Source organism: Gorilla gorilla, chromosome 8 (genome assembly GCF_029281585.2).
Source record: "Gorilla gorilla gorilla isolate KB3781 chromosome 8, NHGRI_mGorGor1-v2.1_pri, whole genome shotgun sequence".
Classification (NCBI taxonomy): domain Eukaryota; kingdom Metazoa; phylum Chordata; class Mammalia; order Primates; family Hominidae; genus Gorilla; species Gorilla gorilla.
The window spans coordinates 16,821,147-16,838,788 of record NC_073232.2 but is presented as its reverse complement, the minus strand read 5'-3'; the positions used below and the strand labels follow the sequence as shown (position 1 = coordinate 16,838,788).

Below are 17,642 nucleotides of genomic sequence, written 5' to 3'. Positions count from 1 at the left end.
TTAATCTTTTAGAACAAAACTGATTTTAGTTCTTCTTTTACAGCAATTCTGTTCTAGGAACTCAAAGAATATTAATTCAAGGCTGGGTGTGGTGGCACACACCTGTAATCCCAGCACTTTGGGAGGCCAAGGCTGGAAGACTGGTTGAGCCTTGCAGTTCGAGACCAGCCTGGGCAATATACTGAAACCTCATCTCTACAAAAAATTAAAAACTTAGTTGAGTGTGGTGGTGCATGTCTGTGATCCCAGCTGGTGGTAGGACTGCTTGAGCCTGGGAGGCAGAGGTTGGAGTGAACTACGATCGTGCCACAGCACTTCAGCCTGGGTGACAGAGGAAGACTCTGTCTCAAAAAAAAAAAGAATATTAATTTCAATATCCTACAATGACAAACAGGGCCATCTTTAATTAAATAGGGTACTCACGCAACTCAATGAACGACAGGAGGGCCTCTGCCTCCCACATCGGGCGTGGTGCCTGGCCAACATAGACAGTCATTTGGTAAAAGCCCATCATCCACCTGATTTAAAGCAAGTGTACCTGCTGCCCTTAACATAAGCAACCAAGTCTGCCCTGGGTACGAGGTTCGTGTCATGTTTTATAATCCTGAGCTCTACCTGATTATTTAAAAAAAATAAATAAAAAGTTTTGTTAGAGGATTGCCTGCAGACTATAAGGTCCATTCTAAATTCTCACTCCAGATCTGGCCAGTCTGTTTAAGATCTGGATATTTAGATATCTGATTACCCAGCCAATTTCCCAAGCTTGAAACCTAGGATCCTCTCTGTAGCACATCCTCTACAATTTATCTATCTCCAAATCCTGACCATCCAATAGCTCCCAAATTTGGTCCTTCCTATCATCTGTCCCTTGGGTGACTACCACAAGCTTTATCAAGACTCTTCCAGTGACATCTCCTTGAGTCCATCCTTCTCAGTACCAACAGAATTTATAATGAAATCATCCTAACCCCCTACTTAAAAAATATCCATTGATTCCCTTATTCCTGTAAGCACACTAGGTTAGAGACCTCTGATGTTTATAGTACTGGAGCACTCTGTTTTCCTTTAAGAATCCCAAATTATAATTTTAAATAGTATATAAACATGAGTCCAGCCCTTCTTTCCCCAAGTAGACTGTAAGCTCTAGGAAAACAGGGAAGGACCTCTATTTCTTTACCTCTCTCTTCAGAAATAAGCAGCGAGCCTGCAGACAGCAGGCTCTCCACAGCTCCTTGACGAATGAAGGAAGGAAACAATTATTTTGAATTTACTTTTGGCACCAATGGCACACCATCAGTATATAACCACCGTAAAAGAAGCAAATAACTTGCTATTATTTTATCTGAAATAGGAAAGCTCTAGGCCGGGCGCAGTGGCTCACGCCTGTAATCCCAGCACTTTGGTAGGCCGAGGTGGGCGGATCACCTGAGGTCAGGAGTTCCAGACCAGCCTGGCCAACATGGTGAAACCCCCTCTCTACGAAAAATACCAAAAATTAGCCAGGTGTGGCAGCGTGTGCCTGTAATCCCAGCTACTTGGGAGGCTGAGGCAGGAGAACAGCTTGAACCTGGGAGGCGGAGGTTGCAGTGAGCCGAGATGGCACCATTGCACGCCAGCCTGGGCAACAAGAGCGAAACTCCATCTCAAAAAAAAAAAAAAAAGAAAGAAAAGAAAACATGAAATAACAAAGTTCTATGTAGCTGTAAGCAGTCATTAGCTAAATAAAAGGCAATGAGTACACTGTTCAATTTCAGATTCAAATTCAAGAAAGCAAGACAAAGTAAGTCCTAACTTACAGCAAAAGTACTAACTTTGGGGTCTTACACTGAGCCAGCCACAAGCATGTATTGCCTGCTCCTCCTTGATATTCCCATCTTCCCCTCACACACGTGGGAAAATTTCCAAAAACCGTAAGCACAGATAAAGAAATGTTAAATTTCTGGCAAATTCTAAATTTAGAAAAAAAAACAATCTTTTTTTTTTTTTTCATTCTGGATGCCTAGAAGAGAGAAGTAGACAAATTTGGTGTTTATAGTAAATATCAAAACACTCATTTTCCAGGCCGGGCGCGGTGGCTCATGCTTGTAATCCCAGCACTTTGGGAGGCCGAGGCGGGCGGATCACAAGGTCAGGAGATCAAGACCATCCTGGCTAACACGGTGAAACCCCGTCTCTACTAAAAATACAAACAATTAGCCGGGCGTGGTGGCGGGCGCCTGTAGTCAGAGCTATTCAGGAGGCTGAGGCAGGAGAATGGCGTGAACCCAGGAGGCGGAGTTTGCAGTGAGCCGAGATGGCACCACTGCACTCCAGCCCAGGTGACAGTGTGAGACTCCATCTCAAAAAAAAAAAAAAAACACTCATTTTCCTAAGATACTTCATAGAATTACTTTGTTAATTTAGAAACATTAAAACTTAAAAAAAAAAAAATTTCAATCCCTTAAATACTCCCCCATCCAAAAATCTCTTACTATAGCATTGGAAATGTGCTTCTGTTTTTATAAATCTAGATAAATTAAAGGAAAAACTTTTTTGAAAGGAAGAGAATTTTGGCAAAGTCCATTTAAATTTGTAAAGTCCCTCTCAATCTGTGTATGCTGGGACTTCTACTCTCCATGCCGACTGCTGACATGTATACACCTCCGCTGAGGCGCTAAATCTTGCTGGCCTGAATGTAAAGCAAGAGACACAGAGATTTCTAAAAGATCTACTTCAATCTTTATGCTGTCAGTAAAAAATCATTCCTGAGGATAAAAAGAATAAGCAGAAAAAGTAACCTGAATAGAAGAATAAGATGTTAACAAAACACAATTTAAAAAAAAATAATTGTACTCAAGAAACCAATTTGAAAGGAAAAGAAACAAACGAAGAGCCACAATACAAGCCTTTGTTCTTCTATCTGTGCCCTTGAGAATAATGCCAGGGCCATGAATGATACACAGAAGATGGGGCCAAGACTATGAAACCTGGGATCCCACTGTCACCTCTATCACTTCGCAGCCATGTGACTTTGGACAAGCTAATTTTTGCGACTGTTCCCCCATTATTCTGAAAAACTTTCCCTAAGAACAGGAGTCAGTAAGTTTCTCCATGTCTTGAATTCAACTCTCATAGAGTAGCAGGACCATAGGTTTTCTGCAAAAAAAATGGTGAAATGGAGAATGAGTGTAGGACTTAAAGAGAAAGCAAGACCTGGGTAAGTTACAGACGCAAATAAAACCAGCAATTATAACAAAATACATGAAGTATGATGGTAGAGATATATATTATACGGGCGCTCAAAGAAGCTAGGGTGGGCATGGTGATGGACGAGAACTCCATGCCAGCATGAGCTGACCCAGGTACATAGTTATTTTTGGGAAACATCAGCAGTTTAATGATTCTGGAAGGTAAAGCACGAAGCAACGAGGGGCAAGAAACTAACATGTCAAGTGGGCAGGAGTCCGATCACACAGGGCCCTGTAGGTTTATGCTAAGAAACGTGTGCGGAACACCACAGGCATATCCCAACATCAGCCCTTGGTATGATTTCAGCTGCAATTCTCTGGCTCAGATGCTGCTGGATTTAAAAACAAAACAAAACAAAACAAACAAACCAAAAAAAAACAAAAAAACAAAAAAAACAAGCAATGCCTCCAGACAACTTACCTAGATACACAGAAGGAACATTCCCCAGACCCTGGAACTCCAGCCTAACAACGTAATGAACAGGAAGGTATCTGAGAGGGCCAAGAGAGAGGCAGCCAGATCCCTAACTAGGAGGCTGGGTGTGGAGGAGGCTTGCAGCGTCGGATGTTAGGGGGCCAGAAGGTATTCAAGAAGCCTGCCTGCCCATTAAGAAAACCAGCTTGGCCAGGCACAGTGGCTCATGCCCATAATCCCAACACTCTGAGAGGCCTAGGTGGGTGGATCACCTGAGGTCAGGAGTTTGAGACCAGCCTGGCCAACAGGGTGAAATCCCATCTCTACAAAAATTACAAAAATTAGCCAGGCATGGTGGTCCACACCTGTAATTTCAGCTACTTGGAAGGCTAAGGCAGGAGAATCGCTCAAACCCGGGAGGCAGAGGTTGCAGTGAGTCGAGATCATGCCATTGCACTCTGGCCTGGGCAACAGAGTGAGTGAGACTCTGTCTCAAAAACAAACAAACAAACAAACAACAACAACAACAAAAAAAAAAAACACCAAAACTGGCTTGGTAAGGTACTCTTCTGCTTAGGACAGTCCTGGCCAAGCAGGGACTTCCAAACAACAGCAGAAAGGCCAAAATGGGGAGAGAGGAATATCTCACTCATCTCTCTATATTCAACACCAGTTCCTTGTGTAGGATCCGACTCATGGCAGGTACCCATACACACAGCACTGAACGGAGTCAACTAAACCCTAATCCAGCTTTGCTCCCACTTCCCAATGCAACACGAGGCAGGTTAATTCAATTATGATTTTTAAACTTCCATTTCTCCTTCCATAAATGGGAATGATAGCAGCATCTGCCTTTAGGACCTGTTTCAAGATTAAATGAGATAATGTTTATGAATATATTATGTGATATCAAGGATAAATTATTTGATGGCTGCTTTTACATATACAAACATTATTTTAGCAACTGAAAGCCATGCAAATATCTTCATTAACATTCCTCTATTAAATCAGTAAGTAATCTACGTTGTAAGAATAAACATCTTTTCTCTTGAATAACTACAGCTATTCTCTTTTTATTTTTTTGAGACAGGGTCCCACTCTGTCACCCAGGCTGGAGTGCAGTGGCTCACTGCAGCCTCAGCCTCAACCTCCCAGACTCAAGTGATCCCCCTACCTCAGCCTCTGAGTACTTACACCACCTCAGCCTCTCAGGCTTACACCACCACTCTTGGCTAATTTTTTTATTTTTTATTTTTTCTGAGACAGAGTCTTGCTCTTTTGCCCAGGCTGGAGTACACTGGTGCAATCTCAGATCACTGCAACCTCTGCCTCCCAGGTTCAAGCAAATCTTGTGCCTCAGCCACCCGAGTAGATGAGATTACAGGCACGCACCACCACACCCAGCTAATTTTTGTATTTTTAGTAGAGACGAGGTTTCGCCATGTTGGCCAAGCTGGTCTTGAACTCCTGGCCTCAAGTGATCAGCCCGCCTCAACCTCTCAAAGTGCTGAAATTACAGGCATGAGCCACCACACCCAGCTGCCTTTTTTTTTTTTTTTTTTGCCCAGACTGGAGCACAGTGGTGCAATCTCGGCTCACTGCAACCTCCACCTCCCTGGTTCAAGCAATTCTCCTGCCTCAGCCTCCCGAGTAGCTGGGACTACAGGCCCATGCCACCATGTCCAGCTAAATTTTGTATTTTTAGTAGAGACAGGATTTCACCCTGTTGGCCAGGCTGGTCTTGAACTCCTGACTTCAAGCAATTTGCCCACCTTGGCCTCCCAAAGTGCTGGGATCACAGGTGTGAGCCACCGCGCCTGGCCAGATTTTTTAATTTTTTATAGAAACAAGGTCTCACTATGTTGTCCAGGCTGGTCTCAAATTCCTGGGCTCAAGCGATCCTCCTGCCTTGGCCTCCCAAGTGCTGGGATTAGAGGCATGAGCCATCACACTCAACCAAAGCTCTTTTCATTTTGATGCAAAAAAGAAAACTCCTCTCCATAGGTATTTTTGGTAACTGTAAGCAGTTGGAGAGCCAACAAAGTGTTTTATAATGTGGGATGTGTTAATTTTTTGTCTAATAGTTTCATTTAGAGGATAAGGACAGTTCAGACAAGAGATAAAGGTTTAAACAAACGAAGTGATGGAATAATATTTTGGAAATTTTTTAAGAAAGAAAATTAGCAGAATTAGAGATAGGGAATGAAGGAGAATGAGAGAAGAGGTCAATGCTAATTCTCATGTTTCCAGCTTAGGTGACTGAGTAGAGATGGTGCCACCAACTGAGATAGATAATACAGGTGTATTCATGGTAAGAAAATGTGGAAATGGGCCGGGCGCAGTGGCTCACGCCTGTAATCCCAGCAATTTGGGAGGTCAAGGTGGGCAGATCACCTGAGGTCGGGAGTTCAAGACCAGTTTGACCAACATGGAGAAACCCCGTCTCTACTGAAAATACAAAATTAGCTGGGCATGGTAGCTCATGCCTCTAATCCCAGGTACTCGGGAGGCTGAGGCAGGAGAATCACTTGAACCAGGGAGCCGGAGGTTGCGCCATTGTACTCCAGCCTGGGCAACAAGAGCGAAACTCCGTCTCAAAAAAAAAAAAAAAGAAAAAAGAAAACGTGGAAATGGCCAACTGCAACTGGTTGCAGGGTCTGAGAGGTGGATGTAGAGGGACAGTTTGGGGAGGCATCAGCATACAGATGGGGGTTCAAACTATGAGAGTAGGAAAGTCAACTCTGAAACTAAGTAACGTGAGAAACACAGTAGGTGAAGGGTAAAATTTTAGAAGCACCAATGTTTTAGCAGTAGGAGAGCCAGGGAAGATGTGCCCAAGAAAGGCCCCAAGATGGAGCTCATCATATAAGGAGAGTTAAGGGAGTATGATGGCGCTGAAGAAAAGCAGCTTCAGGAATTGCCCAACAGTGATGAAAGCAGCAAAAAGCTTCAATAAGGGGAATCCTGGGAAGAAAGTGGTAGCTGGGGCAAGGTAGTTTGTGCATCTTCCCAACATAACCAGGTGACAGAGTACACCCATCAGTGCCAAAATACATGCAGGTGACAATATGCCACTAAGTGCCATGAGACCCGAGTATGAGGCATCTATGCAAGGGAAACAGTGAGAAGCGACGGGAAGACTGACCTGAAACAGGAAAACCCCAAAAGGGCCACCAGGCCTCTGCTGGAAAGCCCAGCAGGCCAACCCGAGAAGAGCGGCTGAGGCTGGGAAGGATGGGACCACTTCAAGTACAGGGAGTACAAGGGGCTGAGTGAGATCCAATGGGGCTAGAAGTTGAGCCCAGGAGCTTTCAGACTTGACCCTGGCTGCTCTCTGCCAGGACAAAGCCTTGCTGAGAGGACACAGCTGGCAGTGGAATCACAGCTGGCCAGAAAAAGGAAAACTGACATGAAGGGAAGAGAAGATCCAGGTAAAAGTGGTGGAGGAAAACAAACAAAAAATCTCAGTGAGCAAGTTCCCATATTTGGAACATTCCGCAAAAACCAAAGAAGAGGGAGCACTGCAAAGTCAGAGGAGCTACCCTGAATCTCCTTCTAAAGCAAGCTTGTCCAACCCACGGCCCATGGGTCATATGCGGCCCAGGACGGCTTTGAATGCAGCCCAACACAAAGTTGTAAACTTTCTTAAAACATTATGAGTTTTTTTTTGTGTGACTTATTTTTCTAACTCAGCAGCTATCAATGGTGTCAGTGTATTTTATGTGTGGCCAAAGACAATCCTTCTTCTTCCAGTGTGACCCAGGGAAGCCAAAAGATTGGACACCTGTGTTCTAAAGGCTCAGAAAACTAACTCACATATAGTTTCTATAAAGAAGAGAAGACTAAATAGCAAAACATCCCTCCAGACAATGAAAGTACGAGAGAAACACACACTCGAAAAAACTGATGAACCTATAATGTTCTATCTCTAAAAGACATGAAAGTATATAAATCAAAATCAGAAAAAACTCAGAAATTAGGTAGCAGAACTCAAGACAGTAGCTATATGATCTGACAAGATACACATGGTAAAATGATAGAAAATTGGTTTCATAGGACAGAATGAGCAAAAAAATTTTTTTTTACCTGTTTCAGTAATCATGAATGATAGTATCAGTTGCAATATTGTACGTGTAATCTGGGATAAAGCAAATGAATAATTATGGAATATTCTAATTTTGTCATCTTCTTTATTCCTGAGAACCAGAATTCTCAGTATGGATGAAAGTATTTATGGATGTAACATAAAAAATAAAAACCTTGTAGTCCTAAATATGAATTGGAAAATCTGCATGAGCTCAGGAGGAACCCTATCCACCTATCTATCTATTCACACACATCTACACGTATATAAATATTTATTTACTTATTGCCTAGAAACAATGAACAACCGAGTTATATATAATAAGTATCCCTTAGCACCAAGACTGTGTACTTGAAATGCTATTTCCCAGCGTGGAGACAACTGGATATCCATATGCAGAAGAATGAAATTGGATCCTTATCTCATACCACTTAGAAAAATCAACTCAAAATGGAATAAAGACCTAAATGTAAGACTTGAAACTACAAAACTGCTAAAAGAAAACATAGGGGAAAAACTGTAAGACATTGGTCTGGGCAATTATTTTTTATATTTGGCCCCAAAAGCGCAGGGTGACAAAAACAAAACTGAACAAATGGGATTCCATCAAAATAAAAAGCTTGGGCACAATAAAGGAAACAGCAGAGTGAAGGCACAACCTGTGGGTTAGGAGAAGAATACGTGCACCCACACATCTGACAAGGGGCTCACGTCCAAAACATGTAAGGAACTCAACAACAACAAGAGCCACAACAACCACCAAAAAAAAAGACAAAATATATAAGGAACCCAAACAACTCTATAGAAAGAACAGTCTGGCTGTTGTCCTGTGCCAGAGGACAGCAGGCAGCCATGGTGCCCAGCGGGAATGGCAAGATCTTGAAGCCCCACTTCCACACGGACTGTGCAGCGGCTGAAGGGGTACTGCTCCAAACTCATCCTCTTCCCCAGGAAGCCCTCGGCCCCCAGGAAGGGAGACGGTTCTGCTGAAGAACTGCAATTGGCCACCCAGCTGACAGGACCAGTCATGCCCATCCAGAGTGTCTATGAGAAGGAGAAAGCTAAGGGTCACCACTGAGGAGAAGAATTTCAGAGCCTTTGCCAGTTGCTGCACGGCCCGTGCCAATGCCTGGCTCCTCCGCATATGGACAAAAAGAGACATGGAAGCTACAGAACAGGATGTTGAAAAGAAAAACTAAAGCCCTCTTGGGGACTTGTAATAAATCAGCAGTATTGCTGGGTCCCCAGAAAAGGAAAAAAGAAAACCCTACAGAAAGAAATAATCCAATAAAAAATGAATAGACATTCCTCAAAATAAGACATACAAACTGCCAACAAATATATGAAAAAATGTTCAACATTACTAATCATTACAGAAATAAAACCACAGTGAGATATTACCTCACACCTGTTAGAATGGCTACCATAAAAAAGATGAAAGGTAACAAGTGTTAGCAGGGATGTGGAGAAAAGGGGGAATCCTTGGACACTGTTGGTGGGAATTTAGATTAGTAGTCATGGAAAACTATGTGGAGTTTCCTCCAAAAACTAAAAATAGAATTACCATATAATCCAGCAACCCCACTCATGAGTATTTACCCAAAAGATATGAAAAGATTATGTGGAAGAGATTCTGCTCTCCCAAGTTCACTGCAGCACTGTTCCCAATAGCCAAGTTACAGAAATAACCTAAGCGTCCATTAACAGATAAGTGGATACAGAAAATGTAATATATATACACCACAGAATACTATTCAGCCTGTAATAGCACAACAGGGTGACTAAAGTCAACAATAATTTATTGAACATTTTATCTCGAACTCCTGGCCTCAAATCATCCTCCTGCCTCAGACTCCCAAAGTGACAAGATTACAAGTGTGAGCTACTGCACCCTGTACATTTAAAAATAACTAAAAGAGTATAACTGGAATATCTGTAGCACAAAGAAATGATAAATGCTCGGCCAGGTGCAGTGGCTCATGCCTGTAATCCCAGCACTTTGGGAGGCTGAGGTGGGCAGATCACTTGAGGCCAGGGGTTTCAGACCAGTCTGGCCAACATGGTGAAATCGCGTCTCTACCAAAAACACAAAAATTAGCCGGGTGTGGTGGTGGGCACCTGTAATCCCAACTACTGGGGAGGGTGGGGCACAAGAATCACTTAAACTTGAACCCAGGAGATGGAGCTTGCAGTGAGCTGAGATCACACCACTGCACTCCAGCCTGGGTGACAGTGCAAGACTGTCTCAAAAATAAATAAACAAATAAGAAAGAAATGATAAATGCTTCAGGTGGTAAATATCCAATTTAGTCTGATGTAATTACTACACATTGTGTGCTTTTATTAAAGTATCTTATGTACTCCATAAATATTTATACTTACTGAGTACCCATAAAAATTAAAAAGTATTATTATTCAGCCTTTAAAAAAAGAAGGAAATTTTGTCATTTGTGACAACATAGATGGAATTCAAACAATTCTGCTAAGTGAAGTAAGCCAGGCACAGAAGGAGACATACCACATGTTCTCACTTATATGTGGACGAAAAGAACCAAATTCCAAGAAGCAGAGAGTAGAACAGTGGTTACAGAGGCTGGGGCAGGGGATGTGGGGATGTGGGGATGCGGAGATGATAGGCAAAGGGTACAAAGCCTCAATGTGACAGGAGGAGTACTTTTTTTGATACACTGCACAGCATGGTGAAAATGAAAAATAATAATGTATTACACATTTGAAAATCATTAAGAGAGTAAGTTTTAAATGTTCTCTCCACAAAAAACGATAGGCATTTGAGGTGACAGATATGTTAACTAGCTTGACTTAATTATTCCACATTGTATTTATAAAACATAACATCGCTTTGCACCCCCCAGATATATACAAATGTAACCTGAAATTTTATAATTAAAAAAAATTAAAATTAAAAAAAGAAAAGAAATACTACTTTCCAAGAAACCAGGGTTTCCTGGACAGATAATTTATACCAAGCATAGAACATGACTATACATGCTGAGTCTAGAACATTTTGATATACCAGAAGGTGAGGATGTCACCAAAGCCAATTAGGGTCATGTGTCAAAAGGACTCAGAAGCAAGAGTGAAGAAGCTGCCACTGGCCAAAGATGCAACAATTAAAGCTACAATACGGGTAAAAAACTGTAATGAGGCCGGGCACGGTAGCTCACGCCTGTAATCCCAGCACTTTGGGAGGCCGAGGCAGGAGGATCACAAGATCAGGAGATCAAGACCAGCCTGGCCAACATGGTGAAACCTCGCCTCTACTAAAAATACAAAAATTAGCCGGGCGTGGTGGCACATGCCTGTAATCCCAGCTACTCGAGAGGCTGAGGCAGGAGAATCCCTTGAACCTGGGAGGCGGAGGTTGCAGTGAGCCAAGATTGAGCCACTGCACTCCAGCCTGGGCGATGGAGTGAGACTCCATCTCAAAAAAAAAAAAGTAATGAATGAAATCCGTCAAGTATGTTTAAATCTGTCAGTTCATAATGATAGAGTATTAAACGAAACTAGTCACCTGCTAAGGATAACAAGGAACCAATTTATTCTCATGAAAACTGGGAATATACCATATGAAAAAAAATCAAGCGTTAACTCTGCTTTCCCTATATAAACTATGCCATTAAGTTACTAAATAGTGGATGAGGAAAAGGATTTTCTTATAAAGTTATTTCAACTAAAGAATGAAATAAAAACAAAGTGATAGTATTATCATTACTTTGTAACCCCTAATGAATTAATGGATCTAGGCACTGAGCATCAGCACTGCTAACACCAACAAAAGTGAAAACTGGACATCATTAGCTGATATCTTGCCAAACCTAAATCTGGTCAAGCCTCAGATTCTTGCTGCCAATTTTGAGAAACACACTGAGCTGCATTATGAGTGCACAATGCGCAACATCCAACCGTGGGGCACTCTGCAGATCAAACAACCCAGATTTCTAACAAATAAACTGTAAGACAAAGAAAGGAATGGAAGGAGAGTCACAAACTAAAAGGCAAATGACATGGCTGGGCGGGGTGGCTCACGCCTGGAATCCCAGCACTTTGGGAGGCCGAGGCTGGCGGATCACTTAAGGTCAGGAGTTCCAGACCAGCCTGGCCAACATGGTGAAACCCCGTCTCTACTAAAAATACAAAAATTAGCCAGCCACAGTGGCATGCACCTGTAATTGCAGCTACTCGGGAGGCTGAGGCAGGAGAATCGCTTGAACTCGGGAGATGGAGGTTACAGTGAGCCGAGATTGCAGCACTGCACTCCAGCCTGGGTGACAGAGCAAGACTCCTTCTCAAAAAAAAAAAAAAAAAAAAAGACATGTAAAGTAAAAAAGGGTGTGCATGTGTGAAGAACATTAAATTAATGTGTCTAGGGATACGCATTTGGCTGATAAAAGCTAAGAAATAATTCCTACAAAGCCAGGACAGTGGTTGGTTACTTTTGGAGGGAGGGAGGAAGGGGTGGGGTGGGGTTGGGCACATAGAAGCTATTCTGAGATAGCTGGTAAAGTTCTGTTTCTTGAACTGGGAGAAAGGGTTTAAATTTCCTTCAGATCAACCATTTAGATAGTAATTGGTGTTCACAGCAAGAACTGCTTCAAGAAAAGAATGGCAGGAGCTTAAGAAAGAAATGCCAGGTACTGAAGTGGACATAGATTCTTGAGTCCAAGGAGTGCAAAAGGTCACACGGGAAGATGCAGAGGAGCCCCATCTGCCAACTAGGTTATTCTTGGGAAGGGGGAGGAAGGGAAGTGAAGAGACACTTTCATTTCATAACGAATTCACTTGGCAATATATTTTTTCAGCAAGTTTGTATTACTTTTGTTAATTTTTTCAAACATGTAAATGTTTACTTTTAAAGGGTTTAATAATAAAAATAGAAATCTTAGTGGGGAAAGACAGAAATCCCCATGCAGAAGAGTTCCTAACAACGTATGCAGATATTCCACCTTCAAAGCGGGACACATAACTCCTATTCCTTAAGGGCGGGCTACGCGCAGTGACTTCTTTCCAAAGAGCACAGTAGGGAAAGAGGGGATAGAAGAGAAACTTTACTGTGGAGAAACCAGATAAACACTACCCCAGCCATGTGATCACCATCAATATCAACAGTGATAAATTACGATGACAGGATAGACCTTTGATATGACGTGATAAAAATGGCCCTTGACATCTGTGGTCTTTCTCCCCAAGATCTCATAACCCCAGTCCAGTCATGAGGAAAACATCAGAAAAATTCCACTAGAGGGGCATCCGACAATATACCTAACCAATAATCCTCAAAACTGTCAAGGTCGTCAAAAACAAGAAAAGTCTGAAAAACTGTCACAGCCAAGAAAAGCCTAAGGAGACATGACAACCAAACACAATATGATATCCTGGATGGGATCCAGAAACAGAAAAAGGACATCCAGTAAAAACTAAGGAATGTCAATACAGTGCGGGCGTCACTTAATAACATGTCAATATTGTTCATTAATTGTGATACACGTACCATAGTCACATAAAAGGTTAATAACAGAAGAAATGGTTCAGATGTGAGTGAACTCTCCATACTAACTTCTCAATTTTTTCTGTAAATCAAAACTGTTCTAAAAAATAGTCTATTTTAAATTTTAAAAAATAGAAACTCTAAAAGTGGCAACCTCACAGTATCTTTACCAAGTTTAAGTTGAGCTTGGTAAGTTTCCTGCAATAAGTTAGGGTACATGGTTTATATATATTTTTTTTTTTGAGACGGAGTCTCACTCTGTCACCCAGGCTGGAGGGCAATTGCGCGATCTAGGCTGACTGCAACCTCTGCCTCCCAGATTCAAGTGATTCTCCCATCTCAGCCTCCCGAGTAGCTGGGACTACAGGTGTGCACCACCACACCCAGCTAATTTTTGTATTTTCAGTAGAGGCAGGGTTTCACCATGTTGGCCAGGCTCGTCTTGAACTCCTGACCTCAAGTGATCCGCCCACCTCGGCCTCCCAAACTGCTGGGATTACAGGTGTGAGCCACTGCACCCAGCCTATATTTCTCTCTTATGCAAATATTTTGAACCAATCAACAGACCCCCCCAAGAAGACCCTCATTGACCAGTGATCTAGAGACCACACTGTGAGAACCAACAATGACTTTGGCATAGTACGCTGTACTATTTTCAGACATTCCTCAGCACAATAAAACAGGAAGCAAAAAAATATGGTATTGGTGTGAATCTGAAAATATGTATGGCAAGCTGGGGAGAGAATGTTCTTGGATAAAACACACTGGGTACCAGCCATCAGAACTGTAACAGTCCAAGCAAAAATATGCATGTATAAAATATTTTCAAAGAGGTCTCACTTCTAAACATATAATCAGATACAGCAGGCAATAACTCCTTCCACATCATCTCCTCATCTGTCATCTTCACACTGCGGATAATCACACAGCTCCTCAGTCAAGTACCTATCCAGCCCAGCTAGTAAGTCTGTTCCCTCAGATCCTCAGCACGTGATGGTAACACTACTTTACATTTATTTGTCTCTTTTTTTCAGAGACAGGGTCCTGCTATGTTGCCCAGGCTGAAGTGCAGTGGGCATTCACAGGCTCAATCATCGCGCACTACAGCCTCAAACTCCTGGGCTCAAGCCTTCCAAGTAGCTAGGACTATGGGTGTGCCACTGAATGCAGCTTGACACCAATTCCCCTTATAGCGTGACTTCACTAATGTATATTGTATTTCCATTCAAAAGTAAATTATTTAAGAGCAAGAAAAGAAAAAGGGGAAGAGAACTAATATTAGCTGTCATGTGTTTTTTTTTTTTGAGACATGGTCTTGCTGTCACTCAGGCTGGAGTGCTGTGGTGTGATCACAGCTCACTGCAGCCTTGACCCCTGGGCTCAAGTGATCCTCCCACCGCAGACTCCGATAGCTGGGACTACAAGCATGCACCACCATGCCGAGTTAAGTTTTTGTTTTTTTTGTTTTTTTTGAGACAGAGTCTCGCTCCGTCACCCAGGCTGGAGTGCAGTGGCACAATCTTGGCTCACTGCAAGCTCCGCCTCCTGTGTTCACGCCATTCTCCTGCCTCAGCCTCCCAAGTAGCTGGGACTACAGGCACCCGCCACCACGCCCAGCTAATATTTGTGTCTTTAGTAGAGACGGGGTTTCACTGTGTTAGCCAGGATGGTCTCGATCTCCTGACCTCGTGATCCGCCCGTCTCAGCCTCCCAAAGTGCTGGGATTACAGGCGTGAGCCACTGCGCCCAGACAAGTTTTTTATTTTTAGTAGAGATGAGGTCTCATGACGTTGCCCAGGCTGGTATCAAACTCCTGGGCTCAAGTTTCAGCCTCCCAAAGTGCATAAGCCATCACACCTGGCCCACTGTTATGTATTTTATATGTTAAACACTGTCCAATTTTATATAAATGTGTTAACAAAAAAAATTACTTGATTCTCCATTTCCCCAATGTGGTAGGTGTTATTACACTTATTTTACAGATGATGAATATAAAGTTCAGAAAGGTAAAGTGACTTGGGAAGACCAGAAACTCAGTGACTCGCTGAGTCATGTCTCAGTGATGCCGTGAGGTCCACGCCGTGCCTCTCACAGCCTGCTGCCCCTTCAGGCCTTCTATGTGTGCACACTCGCCAGCTCCAGCTGCTGTGGAGGGAGACATTCACAGGCTTTTTTGACGTGAACCAAGCTGAGTGGCTGATAAGAGGGAACCCCATGGAAGGACCTTGCTAATAATATTTTAAGACCAAAGTCTAGCCTGTCTGTGGCTCTTAGGGAAGTAAAAGGAAAATAAAGAGCATGGTGAACAGTATCATTATCAAAGGGGTTCACCTCTGTACCTCACTTTGCACCACTAATCAGAATACCAGGAACTTTCTAACATGCTGTACCCATGAAAAAAAAAAATACTTCAGATTGTAAATGACAAGAAATGGTCTTGTATGGTTATATTTTTAAATGGTAACCAAAGAATTGCATTTTATATCCTTTTCTTATGAAGAGGAGCACGTTTTGACAAGCATCTTACTGTACTGCCTACCACTTACTGCATCCTTATAAACCATATGCATATATTACAAATCAGCAATATTTTTCCTTCTTAATCCACATGTGTTAGATAAAAAGTGAAAAGTAGTGTTCTCAAGATTTATGTTATTTTCCTTTTAAAATGTTTATAATTTATATTGTTTGCATAAAACTAAATGAGATTCTTTTTTTGCTTCAAATAACCCAGAAAAGAAACCCAAAAATCTATAGTAATATAGTGATTTCAGCCAGAAGTCAGTATCAAAACAACACAAAACAAAAAAAAACACTAAATTGTTTTTCATACTTCTTCACTACCTAATCTAAACCTGTTATCTTAGTTACATTTCCTTGCTAGTATTTAAATATGATAACCATAGCACTTTAAGAGAATTTTATTATGGAATATTTGCATGCTATAAAAATAAGACAAGAAGGACCAAATAGTTAAGTGTAGATTATGATCAAAGTCCTAGTTTTGGTTCTGGGCTGTCGGTGTGTTAGTATCATTCAGTAGAACCCACTGCAGCTAAGATCCACGGCGCCTAAGTGATGAGCCACCAATTCACAACAAATCCCTACCACTTAGGTCCAGTAGCTGTCCAGTTTTTCAGATGAGGCAACCCTGACACACAGACCGTAAAACAACTTATGTCAAATTTAAACATAGTTCCTGAGACAAATAGGTAACACTTCAAAATGCTATTAAAGTAGAACCGATTCTAAGAAATGAATTGCAAGAAATTGGAACCCTTGGGCACTGCTGATAGGAAGGTTAGATGGTACAGCCACTGTGGAAAACTTAAATAGTGTGGTGCTTCCTCAAAAATTAAACAGACAATTACTATATGATCCAGCAATTCTACTTCGAGGTACAGACCCAAAAAAAAAACACTTGAAAGCAAGAATTTGAACAGAGATTTGCACACCAATGTTCATAGTGGCATTAATCACAAGAGCCAAAAGGTTGAAACAACCCAAATGTCCATCAGTGAGTGAATGGATAAACAAATGTGGAATGTACATATATTATTCTGCCTTAAAAACACACACACACAACGAAATCCCGACACAGGCTACAACATGAATGAACCCTGAAGACATCATACTAAGTGAAGTAAGCCAGTCATAAAAAGACAAATACTGTACAAGTCCATCTATAAAAGGTACCTAGAAGAGACAAATTCAGACAGAAAAAAAAGGAATGGTGGTTGCCAGGGGCTGGAAGTGGTGGAGAATGGGGAGTTATGTTTAATGGGAACAGTGTTTCAATTTGGGAGGGAACAAAAGTTCTGGAGAAGGATGGGGATGATGGTTGAATAACAATGTATACTTAATGCCACAGACCTGCACACCTTTACAATGGTCCATTTATGTTATGTATATTTTACAATAGAAAATCATAAGTAAAAGTAATTGCTGGCATCATTTGCATTGTCCTGAAGTATACAGGTTTTAGAATTTTTTACAAAATGAAAGAACTTATTGCAACTTTTCCAACTCTTATAAGAAAAAATATCGTGTACTTGTGTTAGAGACCACAAATTACTTAAATATCTCCTTAGAATCTTAGTGAACTTAGTGATCAACATCTAAAATTATGCAGGAAAAAAGGGAACTCTGCAATGGGACTGACCATTGTACCTGATTAGCTATCATTTTATAATCAAAAGTTCTATATGATCAAACAATAAACATTGCTCCTCATCATAAAAAACAGAAGTCTACACAATGTCACTGAATACTCACGATTCACTCACTGTTTCCAGTATAAAGCCATGGCATTCAACTCATGGCCTGAATAATAAGCGAGGAGGAAAAGAGCTACCCCAATTTTTCTTTTTGTTTCAAATGTTTTCTAATTTACCTAATATCCCATTCTCA

The 17,642-nt window shown here is 41.8% G+C and overlaps 1 protein-coding gene across 3 annotated transcripts in view; it reads right to left on the bottom strand.

The window, feature by feature from the left end:
• Positions 1 to 17,642, bottom strand: part of TAF3 (TATA-box binding protein associated factor 3) — a 199,410-nt gene that overhangs the window by 175,368 nt on the left and 6,400 nt on the right. The gene's annotated exons all lie outside the window — the stretch shown is intronic.